At 38.9% G+C, this 22,834-nt stretch overlaps 1 long non-coding RNA gene across 1 annotated transcript; it reads left to right on the top strand.

The window, feature by feature from the left end:
• Window positions 1-6: 6 nt before the first annotated feature.
• On the top strand, window positions 7-1,371 carry LOC121033026 (uncharacterized). The gene is made up of 2 exons (XR_005791658.1): window positions 7-171; window positions 1,236-1,371. It is a non-coding gene; the product is annotated as an uncharacterized LOC121033026 (long non-coding RNA).
• Window positions 1,372-22,834: the final 21,463 nt, after the last annotated feature.

Here is a 22,834-nt window from a genome sequence, read left to right as displayed (position 1 = left end):
CCGCCGCCGCCGCCGCCGCCGCCGCCGCCGCCCGGCTCCGAGGGATCCCGCCGGACCTGCCCCTTCCACTGCGGCTCACTCTCTGCCCTGCCTGGCGCCAGTCCTGGATCGCCGGCTTCCTATTTATACCACACTGGGCTCCTCTCGACTCACTTTACCATCCCGTTCCAGGTGGACCCTAACCTCCCTCGAGCTCCCTCCCCCGGCAGGACCCCCTCCCCCAACGGCCCCCCAAAGCTCGGGCTTTCCTGAAACCTCTCCCAGAGTCTCTCCCTTTAACTGGACCCGGTGGTTCCTTTTTCCCTCTCCCCCCTTTGTTTTGTTCCGTCCCCCCCCCCCCCCCCCCGCCCCATTTTCCTGTTCCCCTTCCTTCTTGCTCTCCTCCTTTGCCTTTCCCCCTCATCTGCTTATTTCTTGCCATAGGAGTTTTATTCTTTATAAGCGTTTGCCACACAACCCCCCCACCCCCACCCCGAAACACTCCCTCCCCGTCCCTTCCCCCGCCAACAACCCAAAAGACAGAACAAAATACACACAAGGCAGACACAAGGCCAGAAACTTACCTGCTTTCAACCAGCTGCAAAGTCAAGGCTCACTTAAGCTCCCCCCCCAAAAATCAATTGTCCTTCCTTTTTAAAGGTTTGCTCTCTCCTTGGGAGGGGGAAAACACCTTCTGGATCCCAACTCCAGGCAATCACTCTTTACAATTTATTTTGTCGTACATCATTTGATCACCATGAATTAGCAACAGCAAGAAAATGTAGGAGAGGGAGAAAAGAGAGAAAGAGAGAGGGAGAGAGAGGGAGAGAGAGGGAGAGAGAGAGAGGGAGCAGAGCTTTCTGCAAGAGAAGAAGAAGAAAAAATGTACGTGTGACAAATTATGCTACCAAGAAACAACACATCATTATCCTTGGGCCTGGGGCTCAGTGAGTCGTAACGAGAGTAATAGGAAATCCACGGTTGGGGAGAGAAACGGTCGTGCTTGGCCAGTAGAGAGAGACCATACAGGGGGATGGATGCTGGAGAGACTCGCAAAATTATGGCTCAAGGCTATTGTAAAAATTGTCGAGCGTAAATGACTGCGATTTCAAACATCTTTGGAAGAAAGAAGGGGAAAAAGCGAGCCCCCCCTTCCTCCCTCTCCCTCTCTCTCCCTCTCTCTTCTCTCTCTCTATAAAGAACCGTCAAGTTTTAGTGCGCATTGCTAATTAGTCAATTTCTCTCTGCCTTCACAGGCTGGCGACTTCGCTGCTGAGCTGAAACTGCTAATTTCTGTGACCAGCTTTTTTCTTAGCTGTGATCTGGATGAATGAGTAGCTGTCTCACAGAGATGACAAAAATAAACTCTAATCCCCCCCAAAATTTCCACTACATCTTTCTCATGCATAGATTTATGATCTTCAAGCGCTCTGTGCAATATGCAAACTTTTTTTTTGTGTCTGTATATATGCTGTTGTTTCCAGATTTCACTACATTGGTATGCTGCTCCCCCACCCCCACCCCCACCCCATGAAATGCAGAAACCGTCTGATCTCAAAGTATGCCAGGATGTCACTTTCTAGTGTCTTGATATTTGGGGTTTGTGTCTGATTTGAAAGACACTGGCCCTCGCCGAAGAGGTGAGTGGCTGAGTGTACAAACTGGGGGGGGGGGGGGGGGGGGGGGGGGAAATTAGAACTAGTAGGACAGAATAGAGGACAGCCCTTCTCTTTACGTGTGTTTCCCTGTACTATTCAAGCTTTCTGATCTTGTTGGAAAACATATTTTCTCTATTATTTTGTCTGGTTAAGCAACCATCTCGGAACTTCTGTGTCAGCTCTTCAACAGATAAGGGTTCAGAAGTCACATTTTTTTTTTTTTTAATTGAAAGATTATCATATTGTCAGATACGTCTTTCAATTAGGAGTGTTTGATTTGCAGGAGCTAGAGAGTCAAGTGCTAGGAAGCCCAGCTGCAATTTCACAAATGTAACCTTTAAACTTTGGACCTCATCTGGTGTATAAGGATGACCACATAAAGCTCACATTTTTGACCCTGCTTAGCATGCAGAACGAAGCCCAGAATGATTCTGGAATTTCAGCTGTACCAGAGATTCATGTGTATTTTGGTAGAGGACATGTTCTCTAGACTCATTTCATGATGTATTGTGCCCTTACATTTATAGCCCTGCATTTTGGTTGTCAATGGGGGTTGGGGTTGGAGGTGTCCAAGAAAGAAAGAAGGGGGGTGGGGGGAAGAAGAAGAAGAAGAAGAAGAAGAAGAAGAAGAAGAAGAAGAAGAAGAAGGCGGCATGCCCTTGAATAAAAGGAACATGAAAGAAAGCTGGCTATGAGCTAAATTGAGTTTTCTTTGCCATTAAAGATATGAATATGATTCATTCTAATTCATATGTGCTCTGATTAGTAAACTTATTAAAATACACATCAGGGCACCACTGAAAGGCTGTCTTTCCACCTTCCCTTTTGATTTGTGAGAGATGGAAAGAAACCTGCTTAAGTGGGGGGGGGGGGAGAAACTGAAAATTCTTTGGTTTAGAAATAGGGAATTCCCCATTTAGAATAATAAACATTAACGTGCATGTGGGATATTTGCTCTTCAACAAATGAAGAAAGATCCAACTGAAGAATTTTACTCCTCACAAAGGCCCTTCTCCATCAAGGTCCTTGGTTGTCTGAGAGTAAGATACTTTATTCAGATCTTGTTGAGATGCCGCATTTGATATCCATATGCATAACAAATACATAGAAATGTATTAGAAATAATAGAAATAGTAATAGAATAGGATTAGTAATAGAAAGGATTTTTTGTTTAGAGCAGGGAAAAGAAAGAGAATAGATTATCCAAATATTCTGGCCCTACTATTTGTTTTGAATTTTTCCTTTTTGAATTTCCCCTATTTAGGTCCTGAACAAGAAGATTGTGTAAATGTAATATACAGTCTTTTTGTTGATGGGGGGGGGGGTGTCTGTGTCATTAGCAATTAAAGCAATCAAGTATGTGGAGTATCACCAAATTCTCATAAATTGAAAGTATAATTTGTGTAGTATGCTTTTGATGTTTATCTTGTATGAGCTTCCATTAAAGTATTTGGAACTAAATTCAAAGGTCAATAAGAGTATTGATCATTAAGCTATTGCCATCTTCCCATTTTATCAAAAAGGAAGTAAGATGTGCTTTGTAGATCTCCAAATATCTTGATTTTGAATTTATATGTATTTTTTACTGATAAGATCTGTTGATCACTAGTTATGATTACAAGGATCTTTGCTGCTCCCAAACAATATGAAAGGGACGTTTCAAAATTTTTAACTATCTATAATTTTGATGCCTATTTAACAACCAGAGTGGAAGGGGAAAAGAAGAATTGGGGTTCTTGCAATTCTAAAGCAGCTGTTGAAATCAGTGGCTAGTCTGTTTTCTCCTGGGTTTTAAAGTTACACAATTTGAGAATGTTTAAAATTTCAGAGAAAAAATTACAATTGTGGCCGTTTTGTAAGCAATTAAAAATAATGTTGATAATAAAAAATCTCTTCATAATCTACGTGTAAACTAGCATATCCATCATGTAAGGCTCACACCTCCAATATCTTGCACTGGCTCTGAATGAAATTGTTGCAGAACTCACAAATGATATGACACTATTTACAATAAATCCTGTTATGAAAGATTCAATTTGCAGCAATCAGATGCTAGCTACTAAGCGATTGTAAGTATTTGAATTTTATCCTACTTCGCTGTTCAACGTACAGCAATTGCATCTGTGTGTTTGATCTGTCCTGCTGAGCACTATCAGCCGTTTGCTTCTCTGCCACTATTGTTTTTAAAATGGCAGGAAGGACGTGACTAGTCAAGAGCACTCAGCAGGATGGATTTCACATGGCATAAGAGAAGCCGGAATTGTCTTATCAAAAAAAAAAAAAAAAAAAAAACAACAACTAAATATGATCATGTAGTCATGTAATTCAAGCAGTCTTCATACTTCAGCAGAATTATCAAAATTATTCATCGGTGAATCTGCATTGAAACCACGTACAGTGGAGAGATTCTGAAGCTAGTGCCACTGAGCAGTCCACTAGAGCAGCCACCAGCTCTGAGCAGTCTGGTCAGCCTTCAGGGTGGCAGGCACCTGGGCGAATCGGTGGGTCTGGTTGCTTAGGACCATCTCGGTGGACTGGATGAACTTAAGATTCTCTTCAGAGCAGTTCCAGAAGTCTTTCGCTGCTTCACATGAAGGGGCAGCCACACTGAAACCTTATTTTCCTCATTCTTGACTCTTCTGCGTAAGATGTATGATTATCACCAAGTTATATAAACATCACAGCCTGGTGTCTCCTGTGTTTCTTTGGCTTCGTAAATACTACTTCCTGTGGCCTGACCTTTCTGATTGCCACCGTTTGTAAAATGGATGAGGGGAAAAATTTTCCATTTTTACCATAAAACTGAACAAAGAAGGACCTCCTAGATCCCCAAAGCCAGGGAGAGGCATGACCCAGACAAAAATCATAAGTTTCTATTTTACATCATGAGTAGATATGGCCAGAAATATCACAAAACCATCAGCATCAAGAAACTTATTGAAGGACAACAAAAAATAATAATAAATAACTGAAGTAGAAGTAAAAGATAAGAAATGGTGCTGTTGGCTAGCATTTAGTCAAAAGCCAATGGTTTACTGTTACCCCAGGGTCAAGCCCAACTCCTCGGCCAGTGTTCCAGGTTCCTAGGCTCCTGTTCTAGCTCTTCTGGGAAGTCTGCCGTTAGCTGCTTTCTGAATACATCCCACTTTCATACCACATGTTCACGTTGTCTCCCTACGGGAAGCCTTGGTTCTCTACATATAGAAATCCTACCTATTTCACAAGATTAAACTCATTCCTTTCCACACTGAAACTCTTCTTGGCAACCTTGAACAGAATGACCATAGCTAATTCTTACTGAACTCATTACTTGTTTGGTGCACACTAGCCGAAATCCTTTAGATGTTTTATTTTCTTAATCCTTTTGCTAATCCCATGACAGAGTATGGTAGATAGTAAGAATGATTCCAACTCTTCATCCTTCCTGGTATAAATATCCGATTATAAGGTGGCTTTGCTGTTCTCCCCATCAAGAGTGAAGTCTATTTCCCCACTCCTTGAATGTGAGCTGGCCTTAGGACTTGTTTGATCAATAGAATGTGCCAGAAGTGACTGTGCGTCAATTCCAAGTCTGAGCCTCAAAAGGCCTTGTACGCTTCAACTTGCCCTCTTTGAGTCCCGCCAGCTGCCATGTGAAAAGTCCACGTTAGCCTGGTGGCAGATGAGATCCCATGTGGTCCCAGCTGACCTGATAACTGAACTCAGATGTATGAATGAGCCAGCCAAGATAGGGGAACCAATATAGCCCAAATTTACTGACACGCAGAACTCTTAAGGAAATAAATGGCTGCTATTTGAAGCCATTCATTTTTGGAGTGACTTGTTCCATAGTAAAGTTAGCTAATAAAGAAAGGTATCATTATTTTAATCTTACCAATGAGCAAAAGGAAGTGCAGAGAAATCAAGTAAAATTTTCAGGGCCATACAGCTTTTTAAAGGTAGAGCCAAGATCCAAATCAGTACAACCTGACTCCAGAGATTAACCATTCTGCTACACTAGCCACAAAAGAAGTGCCTGCCTTCTATGAACGTCATTCGTTTATTCACCAAGCATATGCTAAGCATTTATTATATACCAGACAATGTGCTGAACATTGAAGATACAATGAGGACTAAAACTGCATCCTTGCCCTCAAGGGGCTAACATTCTAATGGAGGAGACAGGCAGGTAAATTAGACACAGCATGTGAATAACTACAAGGTGATAATTGCTCTAATAAGGGTATGTGTAATGAACTACTGGAGCAGAAAGAACAGGCTCCTACCTTCCTTATAGAACTTATTACCTGTAATACTCTTTTGACATGTATTATTTACTGCTTTGCATTGTTAGTTGCTTGTTTAGGTAAATATATTTTAGGATGTCAACTAGATTATAAGCTTCTAGAGGAGAAAAAGCCTTGTATCTGACAAAATCTCCCATGGTCCATAGCTCTGTACCTTGTCCATAATAGTTATTCAATAAATATATTGATGGACTATGAAAGATGAATTTTCAAATTTATCAGGGGAACAGCAGAAAGAACAAGGATGTATTTTATAATCAGGGACTGTGCTGGGCATTTAACTAAAGTGACGTTACTCAATTTCTTGATTTTACTCATCTACTGCCTAAAAATTAATAAAGTCTTCATAACATTGTGAAGGAAACATTTATTGTTCATAGCACATAGATAAGAGTCTGATAGAACCTTATGAACGTTTCCTTCAAATCCTTCACTTACGGCAACCATCACCAACAAAGTGCTCTAAAAATTTGAAGAGAATAGGTACTTTTATGGAAATACTGATTAAACTAGTAAACAAAGGTAGCAGAGAGCTGTGATTCTCAGCCTGCATTCCGGAAGGAGCCCACTGACATTTGAATCCCAGCTTTGCAATACTTCCCTTCTTTGGACTTTGGATAAATAACATTTCTCTGCCCAGTCTCTGCATCTGAGAATGGGGATAATTATAGTGCTTTCTCCTAGGGTTTTATAATGCTTAAAATTTTGGAAATATTTGTAAACGTGCTTAGAACAGTACTAGATACCTAGTGAGCACCATGTCAATGCTTGCTACATAAAAAATGCACATATGTAGCTAAAGACTTCTTAGCTTTCCTTTTATGTTTTTCTTTTCTGCACATTATATCTAGCCCTCAACAAATATGGGACAGAAGGAATAAAGAAATCTATATTTCTCAGGTTTGCAATAATCCATAATGCTGTTGAAGAGATAAGTCGCCACTTTAATAAAAGAACCATTATTATTTTTTTTTACCTTGTTCTTTAGATATTTTGTGTTTCAGTTTGTTTTCCTATAGTTTTAAAAACCACCATTCTTTTACCTTGGGGAACATTTGGTCTTTGATGTGTGTGTCTTGGGTAACTGAGATTCTAAAAATGAAGGGTATTTATTATTAATAATGGTTTAACGATAGGTTGCCAAATATATACCGACTCTGAAAAGTGCCTTTTTGGCAATTGGCCTTCATGCCAACGACTGAGCAGAGAGAGGATGTTGTTGGGCTACAGCTTTTGTCTTTGACATTACTTGTGACCCTGGACAAATCACTTTTATTCTCCAGGTCTCAGTTTCCCCATATTTGGGGAAAAAGAGGATTTTCTTCATTTAACTAGTATGAAGCTGCACTGAGACAAGATTAGAGTGAACATTTCCCAAAGACCAATTGGGAATTTTCTTCCTGACTTGTAGACTAAGATGAAGGTTTAAACAATACAAGAAGAAAAAAAATTCTTCTTCCCCTGAAAACTGGTCGGAGGCTTGAAGTCAGAGTATTTTACTCAGTCATCTTTGTACAAATAGTCAGATACAAACACATAAAAAATTGGAAGGATTTTGAGTGTATCAACAGAGACACTCACAAATAAATTATTTTATATGCATCAAAGTTTTTGAGGAGTTGGGTTTAAGGGAAAGTATTTGCTTTACTATGGAAATGCCATATTCTGAATGATGAGTAAAGGAAGGCCTGGAAATCATTCCCTGTTAGCAAGGCAATGCATCTTTATCACGAAGGGTTGTCACCCAAATTTGCAAATTATCCTAACCACCTTCCCCACCCTCAAAGTTTTCTTTATTTGTGGCATTTTTTTTTGTGTGTGCTCTTACTAATTCTTAAAAATAAAAATACGTATTGCTGTGTTGGAATATTCACCAGCTCACTGAAATTTTGTATAGTTAAATAGAAGGATGTAAGTTTGTTAGTCAAATACTTAGATGCTTTTTTTAAATTAAGAATTTTTTACTTTATTTTTGGTTTTTTGAGAGAGAGAGAGAGAGAGCACACGAGCATGAGCCGGGGAGCGGGAGCCAGAGGCGAGGCTGAATGCGAGGGATATGACACTCCATGATGGGGGGCTCGATCCCAAGACTCTGGGATCAGGACCTGAGCTGAAATCAGTAGTCGTGTGCTCAACCAACTGAGCCAACCATGCCCCCCAAATACCTATGTGCTTAATCAGTAAATATTATTGTATCATTACAAGGGCATGCCATCTTGAATGAGGTCTAATTTCCTTTACAGATAACCTGTTTATATGTTTAAATATCTATTTATTTCCATTCCCTACTTCTTTGATATTAGTACAAGTTTCTCCAATTGTCCATTTTCAGAATAGCCTTTCTCCATTGCTCTCTTATCTTTTTCACCATACGCTTTCTACTCCTCTATCCCACACCGGTACACTCAATCCTATTTTTACATATGTTTGTTTAAAATACAGTGTTTCATAATATTTCAGAAAAGTTGTTCAAATTGTTCAAATTCTATTAATTGATATGGCTATATTGTTAAAGTATCATCTGACAGTTTGGATACGTTTTGGGATTTGGTTGGCTGAGGTGACAAAGAATTCTGTTGGGGATTTCGCTTCATTTTATTTTTTAAAAGACAACTGCCCAACTAAATGATATGTTTTCTCAAAATCTGATGTAACATGCAGCCACTGCTAATACAACATGGTAAATCTAGATTGGAAACTTTCACTTTGTCTTTATATATTATTGAACTCAACATTAAAGTAACTTGGGTCAAGATAAGGACTGATTTAAGTTCTCGGTGGGGACTTGAATTTCATCTGCAAGAATATTTTGTCCGGTTTTATCTTGTTTTATATCAATATCAATCAATGTATATCAACTGGCTTTCTAACAACAGTCAAAGGAAACCAAATGCTTCAAGAGAAAAGGGTCAAGAAATGCTCTTATTGTATAAGTTTAAGATGGAGCTCTTAGGAGTTCTCATCTTTTAGAAGCGCTTTCGGGGGCGCCTGAATGGCTCAGACAGTTGAGCGACCGACTTCCGCTCAGGTCATGATCTTCCGGTCTGTGGGTTCGTGTCCCGCTTAGGGCTCTGTGCTGACAGCGCGGTGCCTGGAGCCCACTTCAGATGGTGTGTTTCCCTCTCTCTCTGCCCCTGCCTTGCTCACACACTCTCTCTCAAAAATAAAATTAAAACATAAAAGAAAAAAGAAGGGCTTTCAATTGTAACTGCTTTTGCAAACCTAAAATGCATATGCTCTTGACACAAAATTCTACAGCATCTCTAAAGTGGGTAAAAATTGTCAGTTGAATCTCAAATGTAAATGCTTATTTGCCCATTTAATGGACATGTGCTATAGATGCTTGGGGAAAACTCAAATATAATGATTTTAGGTAATGTGCAGTATTTAATTTTGAAGGTAAAATTTTAAATGTGTGTGTATATTTTCTTGTTCTCCAAGAAATTTCTTGTTCTCCAAGAAATTTCTTGTTCTCCAAAGTTACTACTCTTCAGCATGGGTAGCTGTCAGTATTTGCCAAGTGTATTTTCTCTTGAAACTATTATTAACGTAATATTTTATTTAGTTTCTTTCTAAGCTATAGAGGTACTTTTAAAATAATATTTTTTATTTTAAAATAGATTTAGATTTACAGAAAAATGGAAAAGACAGTACAGAGAGTTCTCATATACCTGGCACCTAGTGTCACTTATTATTAACATCTTACGTTAGTATGGTACATTTGTTACAATTACCGAACAATGATTTAAAAATTTTTTTTTAATGTTTATTTATTTTTGAGAGAGAGAGAGAGAGAGTGAGCAGGGGAGAAGCAGAGAGAGAGGTAGACACAGAATCCAAAGCAGGTTCCAGGCTCTGAGCCGTCAGCACAGACCAAGCCACCTAGACTCTCCTTAATGAACAATATTGGTGCATTATTATTAATAACTAAAGTCTATAGTTTTTTACAATTTACTTCATTTTTACCTAATTAATTTTCCAGGATCCCGTTCACGATATCACATTACATTTGGTTGTCATATTTCCCTAGGCTCCTTTTGGCTTTATGGTCTCTCATACTTGTGTTTTTGTTTTGTTTTGTTTGTTGTCGTTGTTTAAATAGATTCCACACCCAGCACAGAGCCCAACGTGGGGCTTAAACTCATGACCCTGAGATCAAGATCTGAACTGAGATCAAAAGTCAGATGCTCAACCAACTAAGCTACCCAGGTGCCCCAGACCTTCCTTGTTTTGGATGACCTTGAGGTTTTAGGGATATTGAAATGATAACTTGTAAAATGTCTGTCAATTGGCACTTGTATGATATTTTTCTCATGATGAGACTGGGTTTATAAGTTTTTAGGTGAGGACCACAAAAGTGAAGAAAGTGCCGTTTAAATCTCATTGTATCAAGAGTACATGTGATCAATATGACTTATCATTGTTGATGTTAAACTTGATCACCTGGCTGAAGTAGTATTTGCCAGGTTTCTGCACAGTAAGGGTACCCCCCTCCCCGCCCCCCGCCTTTCCCCTTTAAATTGTACTCTTCGGAAAGAATTCATTATTCACAGGCCACACTTAAGGAGAGCAAAGTTAGGATCCAACTCCTTGGGGTTAAAGTATGTACATAAAGTATCTGGGACATGTCTTTAAAGGAGATTTATCTATTCTCCCCTATGTATTTATTTAATCATTTCTCTATATCAGTTTGGATCCATGGGTATTTATTTTTGTTCTTTGGGTTATAATCCAGGACTACTTTATTTTGTTGCTTGAACTGCTCCTATATCCCTTGACATACTTCTATCATTACTGTTCTCCTTTCCTTCCTCCATTTTATTCCCATCCTCCCTTCCTTCCATCCTTCCTTCCCTCCTTGGCATGGCAAGGTATTGCATGCTCACGTTATATATTTAATGCCTCAGTCCTAGAATCAACCATTTCTCTATGGTATCTTCCTTCCTTTTATTGGAGGCAGGATTAGAAATGAAGATCCGAGCATTAGGTGTGCTAGCTGCTGCTGGGGTGCTTCCGTTAAAGCTGACAGCTGACAGGACAAGGAAATATACGTATGTATAGTATCCCGTATGTACACACGTCTATACATGTTTCTATATGGAGCCATCTGTGTCTGCATTAAGCTAACCACAAGTTCATGTTGAAGTCTCCAACTCTAATCCATTATTAACCCACTTTATTTTAACTGAAATGGCTTACATGGGAAAAACATGAAGAGAAGGAAGAACAGGCAAAGCAATGTCCCTACTTTGGGGTTGAGGAGGCCATAGAGCACACTGGGCTCTTGCAGAATGTAAACAAGTGCTCTTGTGCAGGAATAAACTACATACTTGAGTAACAGTCTTCAGATTTATCATCTAATAAGGTTATACTTTAAATGTGTAACATGCAAAAAATGAATATTTGCAATTGAAGTCAAATAGGTTTTTTAACTGAACTTTTCCAAGGCCAATATTTTGTCAATAACTTTTCAATAAGAAAGGTGTCAGAATTCTGTAAATGTAGAGGAAGAATTCTAACACAGGCCTATTGAGAAGAATGTTAAGAAGGCCTATTAAGAAAAACATTCCGGCTCTAGCTTGGTCTTGTTTCTATAGACCTGATTTTGCTTCTATTGATTCTGATGAGCACTAGAAGTTCCATAACAGGATGGTTGTAGATATAGTTGGTCTAATGGTTCAAAGTCCAAGGGGAGTAAGGGAAAAGAACACAGAATTTAGGATCGAAAGAAATGGATTTGAGGATCACCTGCATCATTCATTGACAGCATAAATATCCTGATGCCTCTAACCTTTAATTTTCTCATTTGTAAAATGGGATAATAATAATTGGTATAACATTTATTTCTAAGAGCACTATAACAGTAAAGAAAGCAAATATATGTGAAAATAATTTTTGAACTGAGAAAAACAATGTAAAATTATTATGGGAGGAAATTGTACCCATGTAGGTAATTGGAGGTGATACTGCATAGTGATCAAGGATGTTGGTTTTGGAAAGAGATTGTTTGAGTTAAGACCCCAGCTACACAGTTTACCAAGAAACCTAATTTCTCAAAGGATCAGTTTTCTTATGGGTAGAATGGGATTCATTTGGATTTCAGTTTAATCATCTATGGAAGAGAGAAGGGCATTATGTGGTTGATAATACCCTTTTAAGCTCTAAATATCTAAATTATTTCCTTGCAATGCTGATCAAGGCATTGGATATGGGATCCCAGCTCATAATGCAGAGCGTAGGTAAATTCTCTTGAAGTAAGTAGGAAGATTGGGCCTCCAAAGCAAGCCTGAGGGACCTCAGATAAATGATGCCTGCATTCGATGATCAGAGGAGGCTATACTCTGGGAAGCCCCCTCACTTGCAAGGGCCCCTTCCAAGCCTCTGGGAGTGGCCCTTGCAGTGTGCAAAAAAATTTTTTTAAAAAGGATGTTTTGATTGCAACCAATTAAAATTTCTCTCTATTTTCGCTTTGAATTTCCCTCATGTCAGATGGTATTGGGGGAGCCATAAACATTTATGAGATGTGATGGAAGGGAAGTTGAACAGAGAATGTAGTGTGAATTGAGTAGGGTGTATTTATGTGTTCACAATTACTTTCGTGTAGAATTAGGTTATTATTAGCTGCCTCAGTGAAAAAATGACTATCAGGAATATTCTGGCTTTCCATTGTAATGACTCATACAGCATCAAGGGAAAAAAAAGTGTAGGATTGGAAGTTCTATTGTGATAGGAATGTACACTTGAAACAGTCCTTAAAGAATATGGGGGTATTTAAGATGATTCCCTGCACAAGAAAAGTGAAATCTCATAGCTTGTAGGTGAAAGAAACTTCAGAGTTTTCCCCAAAACATATCGTACATGTTGGGAAACTGAAAGAAATGTGCTATGCTATCAATAATAATAAAAAAAATTGATCAATCATGGTAGAAGAAAGACTAGAAAGATGGCTCTTTTGTTCTCTAAACAACTATTACAAAATTTTTGCCATCATGCAATTGAAGACTATGAAGTCAAAATTTCATGGAAAAGAGCATTATAAAGGTATGTATTAGTTAATTCGTTAAAGTTATGTTATTTTTGTGGATTTTGCAATGTTTATAGTAATGCTGCCTTTTAAAAATTTGTCATTTTAGGCACCAGAGAATGTGTATCTACTCATGTTTCCTTCTTTAAGAATTCTGCCAAGTCTGTGCAAATAGCTATGGTGGTAGATGGATTTCTCTGATGCACAAGGATATAGGCTGAATGTACATTTCCTTTTAGATCTTTTGTATTTCAGGAATTCCCATGAAATGAACAGTTGAAGTTCCTGGAGTTTTCTTCTGTTTTTATGACCTCTCCCTGCCCATCTGGAAGAATCCTATGGCTTCTGAAGGCCCAACTTGCTACCTGGAGGCGCTTAGGCAGTTAACTGATCACCACTGGGGATAGAAGGACCAGACTTGTTTGTTTCAGTTGTGCTGTATACAGATGGGTCTCACTATGTATTCATTCATTCATTCAACAAATATTTGATGCTATTTGTGAGACGACTTTTGCATTCACATGTTGTTTCATAGAATAAATGCTTTGAGGTTCGTGCAACAGAAGAATTGGTACTGTGAGATCATCTAAGCACACCGTCACTTATCAATACAGTTCTGAAATCTGTAGAAACCTAAAAACTCTTCTGGGATCCCAATCTGGATTTTTTTGAACTCATACAGATATGTGGTGGCAAGTCAGCAGCTTTCATCCTCAGTTGCTTTATTCTAATGGCCAACATGTCAGAATCTGATAGAGTATTTGTGCTAAATAAATTTCTTAATAAGAATGCAATGATTTAAAAACAGCAAATTATTTGGGAAAATAATGCATTGTTGATTAAAACATCTAAATAACAATTTAAGTAGTCAGTTCTCTATCCCAGGGTGATTTTGCGTGTATGTTTATATGCATTCATGAATGTATCCATGTGTGCACACACACATATGCGTGTGCACACATGAATTATACTTTTCCATAGATGCACATCTACATACATGTCCATAGATACTCATAGTGTATATAATGTCTGCATGTGTGCACTTTGTAAAGCTTAAGAATTGCTTTACCCATTCTTGGAGGGTATGGTCTATTAAAATATTGTTTTAAGACCAATGTAATACCTTTAGTGTAGTAAGAAATATTACCTGTTTCCTATGACCCATGTGGATTCTGCCATATAAGAATATATACACGTTTGCTCAGTGGCCTTGTATATTTCCCAAGAGTGGGGCACCAGGTGGCAGATGCCAACATTAAGCAACTAAAAAAATTTCGCTCTACTCTCTAAATATTTCAAAGTCCCCAGAATCTAAATTTTTGTACAGCTCAGCCCCACAGCATGAACTGAATGGAAGGCATATGTTTTAAGTGAAGGACTTTCTGAGCCCATTTCTGGCACCCAAGCAGCAAATACTGGCACATGAATCTGAGCTATAGATCATTCAGAGTGGAGTTGGTCATTTTACCCTCTACTATCTGCAGAAAACACCAACCTGTTATCACAATATCCTAGTCAGCAATTAACTGGAGGCTGTGCCCATCCTCCAGGGTCCCCTTCACATTGGAGACACTCTCCTATTTGCTCTCTTCCATACCCTACTGAGAAGATATGTGGTTCCACTATGAGGGCCCAGGGGTAGCTTAAATAATTTCTGAAGTTATAGCTTACTGTAAGCTTTCATGCACTTACTCTGCTGAAGAAAATGAATTTACTACATGGAATCACACTTCTCCCACAATATCCCTGGGTCTCCACAACCTACAGACATATAACAGGCAAAAGAGTGCTTCTGGACACTCATCTATTAAACCATTTTCCTAAAATACCTACAATCTTTTCATATGAAACAGAAAAATACAATCATTAAACCTATGGTTTGTCAATCACTTTGTCAAATCTCAAGAAATTGCATAATAAATTGTAAACCTGCATCAAACACGAACACCAGAGGAGTCTAACAAGCTATGTATTTCCAATCTGCTTGTTCTTGTATCCAAACGGTAGCTTTTGTTTTCAAGAGCAAGTCTACATCCTTTTGGAAGGCTTTTACAAAATATGGACATACATTTATCTATCAAACTAAGTAGAAATAATTGAAACACTTAACATGCACAGTAATGGGGAAATGCACGAATAACTTCATTATTAATGTCTATTGATTATTTATGTTTTCAAACAGGCAAATGTGCTGCTAGTATTTTTATCATGTAAATCTATATGTGCATTTTGGTTTTACCTGTTTATTGGCAAATTTACAATCCACATTATGGGCATTTTTATTGCTTTACACACTTATTTGGTATGCACATAACCAAGGTCAGTTTAGAAACTGACTAGTGTTTACTCAATTTGATTACTATGTTACATTTCTGAGCAAATTTTCCCTTTGGAAAATTAACTGTACAAGGAAGCCCAGTAAATCTTTACTTAAAAATTCCAAACTTTAGATTGATTTCAGCAGTGAGTTTGTATTGATCTCAAAAGCTTTGCGTTCCTAACTAAAAACTAATCTTTATTTCACCCTTTAGTGACTGCAGCCATAAATATGCTCACTCCTACCAGTGTAGAGTGGATTAATGGTTATTGGAGATTGGGGCTTCCAACTGAGTCTGGGAAACCTTAACCTTTGGAGGACAACATGAAGGCATTTACCCCTTGTCAGCTATAATCCCTAGGTCCACTTTTGACATTTACCTGAGTGTTAAAGAGGAAGCAGAGCAGGGACTGGGGAATAAAGCTCCAGAGATTCTGCGTGGCTATTAATCACTCACAGTTAGATTGACTGCCGTGCCTGAAGCGGCTGCTTCCGGCCATCAGAGTCACGGGAAGGCAAGGCCCCCGGCTCCACTCTGGAACCTGGGTTAACTCCTCCTGGGGAAGACTTGTACCGCGCGCCTGCAAGGAGGGGCTCCCCGCAACGCTGAAACCCATCTGTCACTATCCTTCCTACTTTGCTGTATTGATGGAACTAATATTGTGGGGAGTGTGTCCAACCCATTTGTATGATCTAATTATAGAGAGTTAAAGAGTTAAAAAGGAACAAAACAGGATTTGTTATCGAGGGATGATCAATAACATTCCGGGCAGCAGCAGATGAAAGGCTGACAAATGGTAATGAAGCTGTAAAGCAGTGTTTCTCAAAGCGTGGTCCTGGGTACCTCCTGGATCACAATAACTGGATGAGATTGTCAACGTAGAATGTTCTGGCACCAGTGTTCCGAACTTCAACAAGCACTCCAAGGAGTTCTTATGTCCCACAAAGTGTGAGACACACAGTCACCCTTTTCCACTTTGTTTTTATTAAAAATTTTTTCTTAAATGTTTATTTATTTTTGAGAAAGAGACAGAGGGCAAGCAGGGGAGGGGCAGAGAGAGGGGAGACACAGAATCCGAGGAAGGCTCCAGGCTCTGTGTCAGCACAGAGCCCTACGCTGGGCTCGAACTCACCAACTGTGAGATCATGACCTGAGCCCAAGCTGGACGCCCAACTGACTGAGCCACCCAAGCGCCCCACCCCTTTCTGCTTTCTATGGTGGAAAGTAAAAGTTTTAATTTTCTTGGAAATGATGGCAGAAATTACTATTAGCTAACTCAGTACCCATATTTGTCTTTCTTTTTTATAATGCAACCTTAATTTTCACCTGAGCTCCTTGCTGCAGTTATTATTTTCCAGCCTTCCTGACAGCTAGATATAAGAGGGGCTTTTGTGTAGGCCTCATAAAATGGCTCCTTTAAAGGGTTGGGGCATGCCCTTTATCTTCCTTTTCTTCGGTGTGCTGCCTAAATGTGTGTCCATATTAACCGGAACCTCAGCAGCTCATCCTGGACCACGAGGACAAGGCTGACACCTGAGATAGGTGGGTCAGAGAACTTGAAGGGGCTTGGGTCCCTGATGATTTCATGACAATACCACCCTGGTCCTGGGCTGCCTATGACTGGATCTCTCTTACATGGCAGAATGAAACCTGTGTGTTTAACCCTTTACTGGGGGAGGGATTCACTATAGTTCATAGCTGAATGAGATTAATAAATGCTACAGATCCCTTGACGATTATGGGTTAACTTCAGGCAAAATCCTCCCACTTCGGATGACCCAACTTTTCCCAAGCTTTATTATTGCCCGTGACAGTGAGAGCGCATCTGAATATTAATCGTCATTTTGTTACATTTCTGTGGGCTCAGGAGTCGGGAAGGTACTCCTAGAATTTCAGAAAGGTCTGTGTGCTGTTAAAAAAGCTGAGAAGCTGTTACAAATGTAAAGTCTTGGACCCGGTCCTGGATCTACTGATCTGTTGTCCACAGAAAGGTGATAGGTTTGCAGTGGCTAGGTGGCTGGCCATGGGGGTTCTAGGGAGGGCGGCAGCCCCAAGGACAGAGGAGCATGCAGGAATCTAGATTGTCTGTTAGAGCAATTGATCACTTAGTGGTGCCCTCCATGCTCCATGAAGTTAACCTTTATCAGACTTAAGGCTAGGCCTGTTACATATTGATGAAATGGCAGTGTCTTAAAGACATTCGAAGCTTACTTAAAGTGTTCCTTTTACCTTGAGGAAGAAAAGATTGTATTTCTTTTCTCCCATTAGTATTTTTACTTCTTCTGTTTCCGAACCTGATGCTCTCAAGTCGTTATCTTTGCGTAGGGATAACACTTCCAACCCTTACCGTCATGACTCTTAAGACAATGTGCAAATACAGCAAGCAAAGATTCTCTATTTCCGTTACTGCTGCTGGCGCAGTTATTGAAGTCATTTATTAGAGGCTTTGTCCCTTTTTTTCTTTTCACCTTCATTCTGCCACAGATGCAGTTACAACCTTTAACATGATTATCTTTATTGATACATTGATTAATGAAACGGCTACAGATTCACTTGCCCAAATTCATTATTAAATATCATAGTCCAACATCTCATATGACTCTAGTTATATTAGAACAGGGACAATCAAAGTGTGGTCCCTGGACCAGCAGCAGTAGCATCACCTGAGAAGCTGTTAGAAATGCAAATTCTTGGACCCAGTCCTAGATCCACTGAATCAGTCCTACTTCCACTGGAAGTAGGGTCCAGAAATCAGTGTTTTTATAAGCCTTCTAGATGATTGAGATGCCTGTTCAAGTTTGAGAACCAGTGTTCCAGAGTGAGTCTAATCATGTCTTCAACCTAACCCCCCAAGAATACTTAGAGGTATATTCCTCATCGTTTCCATACAAGTGAAATCTTAGATTCCTATATGTGGGAATTGAACATTTAATTATATTACTTTTATCTCATCTATCTTCAGTCTACAAATAACTGGGCCAGGCAATAAGATGATTCACTTTGTGCTAAAATAACACAAATAATAATAACAGCTTACAACATATAGTATTTTTTCAGTCTTCAAAGTGCTGGCACATTTAAAATTTCATTTGATTGTGCAGCAGATTCAGATATACCATCTGAGTTAATGCAATTTAATTGTGGGACAAAATTATAAAAACAAACCGTTGCAGGCCATGTTTTATTTTTTCTTTGTCCCTATCACTGAGTTTTCTGGCATTAGAAACTATACTTGGTAAAATAAATATTACTTAGTGAATGATCACCTAAATGAACAATTTTTAATAATACTATTTGATTGGTATTTGCTAATGAATAAGAGGGAAAATCTATGGAGCTTTAGGTCAAGTCCATTTGGAAGGAGAGATAATTTATGAAAAACATTTCAATTTTGTAACCATGTATTTGACACTAAGACCTTTGACAGAGGTTAATACTCACTGACCTACAGATTACACTGGAAAGCTTGACTTACTGTCCTCATTTCAATGGAAAACACAAGCTCAAGATGGCTATTGGATCACACTCATGGGGCAAATATTCTTTTTGTGTTATTATGAAATATTGTTAGATGGGAGACTATAATTTTTCAAGAACATAAATAAAATATTTAGGAATTTGTTTTAAATGATTCTTAAATCCATTTTCCTTATACCTATAATACAAATTGTGCTTTTATGCTCCATTAGTTTACTAAGTATGGCTTAAATAGTATTTTTAAAAATTATATTAAAGATAAAAATTAAAAATTGCCTTTGAAAATGAGGAGAAATAAAGCAAAGAACTTTAAAAAAAAAAGCCCAGCTTCTAGCTAAGTGCTGAGTTTATTTAAAGGCATTAACCAAGTACTTTTACTAATATTCCAGGATTGTCATCCCAACCAAATATTTCAGGGTTTGATAATATTCTCTCTTAGCTCTGAGACTCTTAAAAAGTAATATCAATCCTAAAACCCTTAATCTTTTCGTAAGCTTTCCAAAAACAGCAAATCCCAAACCACAGTGTTTTGAAGCAAATTTCTGATAAAGAATTTGGAGTATTTTCAATAAGAATAACAAAATTAAATTTCCAGGAGCGTGCTTTAGTGGAAAAGATTCAAGCTTTGGAGTTAAAAAACTGAGCTCAATTTCCACCTCTTTGACTTACTAGCCCTAAGTCCCAAGTTAGTTATCCCACTGAACATCAGTTTCCTCATCTATAAATTGGGACTTATAATAATATCTCTCTCATGGAATTTTTGTTAGCATCAACCAGAATTATGTGTGTTGATTTTCCAGCCTACAGACTGGCAAATAGAAAGTCCTCGATATACAATAGCTCCCATTATGTGAAAAAACAATGCAAATGTACATGAGATAATTTGTAAATGTAAAAGGATTCATCCATGTTGGTTTGATATATTAGTTTTTGCGGAAACAAAGTGAAACAGTTATAGTTGGGGAATCACTATTTCTAAACACACACTTGGAAAATTCAAACTTGTTTGATTTCATGACTTTGTTCAGTTAGTGCACTAAGGACTCACGTAAAATCTGAGGAAATAGCAAAGTCTTCTATCAACGTGTATGAGGGAAAGCTATGCCCAATTTCCTAGTAATTCAAAAAGAAAGCTGATCTGGAATTCTGGTATGCTGAAAGGCAGGGAACTCCATAGGCACATTCGGATAACCTGCATGCTTTTTTAGTAACAAGAATATAGCGCTGAATTTTTATTTTTATTTTTATTTATTTATTTTTTTAAAGTTTATTTATTTTTGGGACAGAGAGAGACAGAGCATGAACGGGGGAGGGGCAGAGAGAGAGGGAGACACAGAATCGGAAACAGGCTCCAGGCTCCGAGCCATCAGCCCAGAGCCCGACGCGGGGCTCGAACTCACGGACCGCGAGATCGTGACCTGGCTGAAGTCGGACGCTTAACCGACTGCGCCACCCAGGCGCCCCAGCGCTGAATTTTTAGAGAGAAAAATAAAGATGACAAAGTGACTGACAGCATCCAGAAATGATCCTATCCCGTCTTCCATTCTTAAATAAATTTCACATCGCCATCTACCACTTACCCTAAATGTACAGTAATAAAATAAGGGTGAACAATATTACGCAGGAAGACAACTACCCTGTTGTCTTTTAATTCACTGAACCCCCAGCCTCTCCTGAACACTTACAAAGCATCATGTGTTATGAGTTCCAAATGAAAGAGATACAATACCTGCTCTCGAGCAGTTCAGCAGTCCAGCTCCGCAGAACGTAAGTGAAGGACAGATATCTCAAAGAACCTTAGTAATTGTTGAATATGGGGGTAAAATCAGATGAGTGAAAATAGCCAACAGACGAAGCGCTAACTAAAACCCACTCATTTTGAGGAACTTTCATGATAACGCATACATAGTTATGCACACCTTACAAATAATACCACAGATAAACCAGTGAGAAAAGGCCTGAAGGCGAAGATACAGAGTTTCTCATAGCTCTAGGATGCTCCATTTTTTTCAGTCCTAAGCACAAGATTATTTATACAGAGCAACGGTTCTTAAAGTGTGGTCCATAGACCCCTGATGGTGCCTGAAATCCTTTTAGAGGGCACACGAGGCCAAAACTATTTTTAGAATAAACCAAGACGTTATTTAAACTTTTTAGCATGTTGGCATGCCTACTTAAGTGGAAAAGCCGTGTGATAAAATTGCTGGTGCCTTAGTAAAAATCAGGGCAGCAGCACCAAAGGAAACAAGCAGTCATTGTATTCTTAAATGCTACACCCTTTCAGGTTAAAAAAAAATTGCCAGTTTCATTTAAGAATGTCTTTTTTTTTTTAACGTTTTTATTTTTTTTATTTTTGAGACAGAGAGAGACAGAGCATGAACAGGGGAGGGGCAGAGAGAGAGGGAGACACAGAATCTGATTCCACGTTGCAACTGATTCAAAGGTAACTACTATTTGTTGAATTGATGTAATATCCAAAAAGAATATCAAAGTTATCTGAAATGGGTACACAAATGCCCTCCCTTTTCTGTCTACCTCTCTGTGTGAGTCTGGATTTTCTTCACATGCCTCTCCCAGAGCAACATATCATAGCAAATTGAATGCAAACGTAGACATAAGAATCCAGTTGTCATCTATTAATCCAGGCATTAAAATGATTTGTAAACATATTTTTTAAATGGCAGGCTGTTCACTAATGTCTGTTTGCTTAGGACAATATAGTTACTTTTCATAAAATTATGATTTATAAACAGGTTTGTCATTTTCAAATGAATGAATAAATATACATTTGAAATGTCTGCCTTTTCATTTCTAGCAAGGTAAACATCAATAGGTATGATTCATGTAATTAAAATCTCTTTGGACTACTACATATTTTTCAAGAGTGTAAAAGTTTCCTGACACAAAGGGTATGAGAATCACCAGTGTGGATTATAAAAAAATAACTCTTGGTAAGGTTTTGATTTCGTAAACATACTCAATTTGGAAGATCTCAACAACCTTGGTCAAATGCAACATTTGAGCATGAAAGGGCAAAGTTAAAATTGCTGTGTTAAATGTCATAGAGGGATTCTTGTGGGGGCTGGGAGTTGTTAATGGACTTCCAGAAGAACCACAGGAAGTGACTCTCCCTTATAAGCAAGTCCCCCTGGTAAGATCCTCAGGGCATTTATTCTCTGAAGGCCAAAATACTTCTAGCACTGGAGCATAAGGTACTTTGATTTTGTGATACCCCAGGATGTAAAAAATAATCTCAAGGGATGATTATAAAAAACCTTCAGTGTCAAATAATTTTCATTTGCTTTAATTTTTAAAAGCCTTATAAATATTGAACTTATGATTGCTTTTTAGAGATATGTTGTATGTGTGTATATCTATGTATGTGTGTGTATGTATGTAAGTGTGTGTGTGTGTGTGTGTGTGTGTGCTAAACTTGGTGTCTAACATTTACTACCCGAGGGATATGGATGTTAAAACATTAAATGGCATCCATGGCTATGACGACAATGCTTGTGACATGAACTAATATAACCATTACTGAAGCTCACCTGTTAAACTTTTCCTTCAACTCTAGCCACTTCAGTCTTTTGTTTTTCCTCTTCCTTCCCAACGAGGTTCTAGCTCAGTACCCTCATTGTAATTGACTCCCCCAGGCTCTGTCCATTTTTATTAAGCACCAAAATGTCAGCTAGTTAGCCAAAAGATGTTGCTGAACTCTGCATGGTGCATTGCACACACTCATATTTAAAGGTATACATGAGCAGGGGAGGCCTTCTGCAGAGCCAGAAGCAGGTCACAGGAAAAGGAAAGCCTCTTCTGCAGTCACTCCTGCCTGCCGGAATTTCCTCTTGGAACAGAATCCCTTCTGTTTAAAGCTGAAAATATGGGGGAGATCCAGATACCTCCAATGTTGTACCTTACTGCGAATGAAGAACTCCAGAATCTGTTCAGCAGGTATCTGGAAGGAGAGGCTAGCGGAGGGCCTTCCTGTGGGAGAGGAGAGCTGAAGGGTGCAGGGGCCAGAGACACCAACATTAGTTTCCCTGGGAGTCCAGGTGGCGTGGTGTCAAGACCATGAAGGCTGGTGCCAGT

The sequence above is a fragment of the Herpailurus yagouaroundi genome, unplaced genomic scaffold (genome assembly GCF_014898765.1).
Source record: "Herpailurus yagouaroundi ecotype Mexico unplaced genomic scaffold, PumYag 142, whole genome shotgun sequence".
NCBI classification, from domain to species: Eukaryota; Metazoa; Chordata; class Mammalia; order Carnivora; family Felidae; genus Herpailurus; species Herpailurus yagouaroundi.
This window is presented reverse-complemented; position numbering and strand designations above follow the sequence as displayed.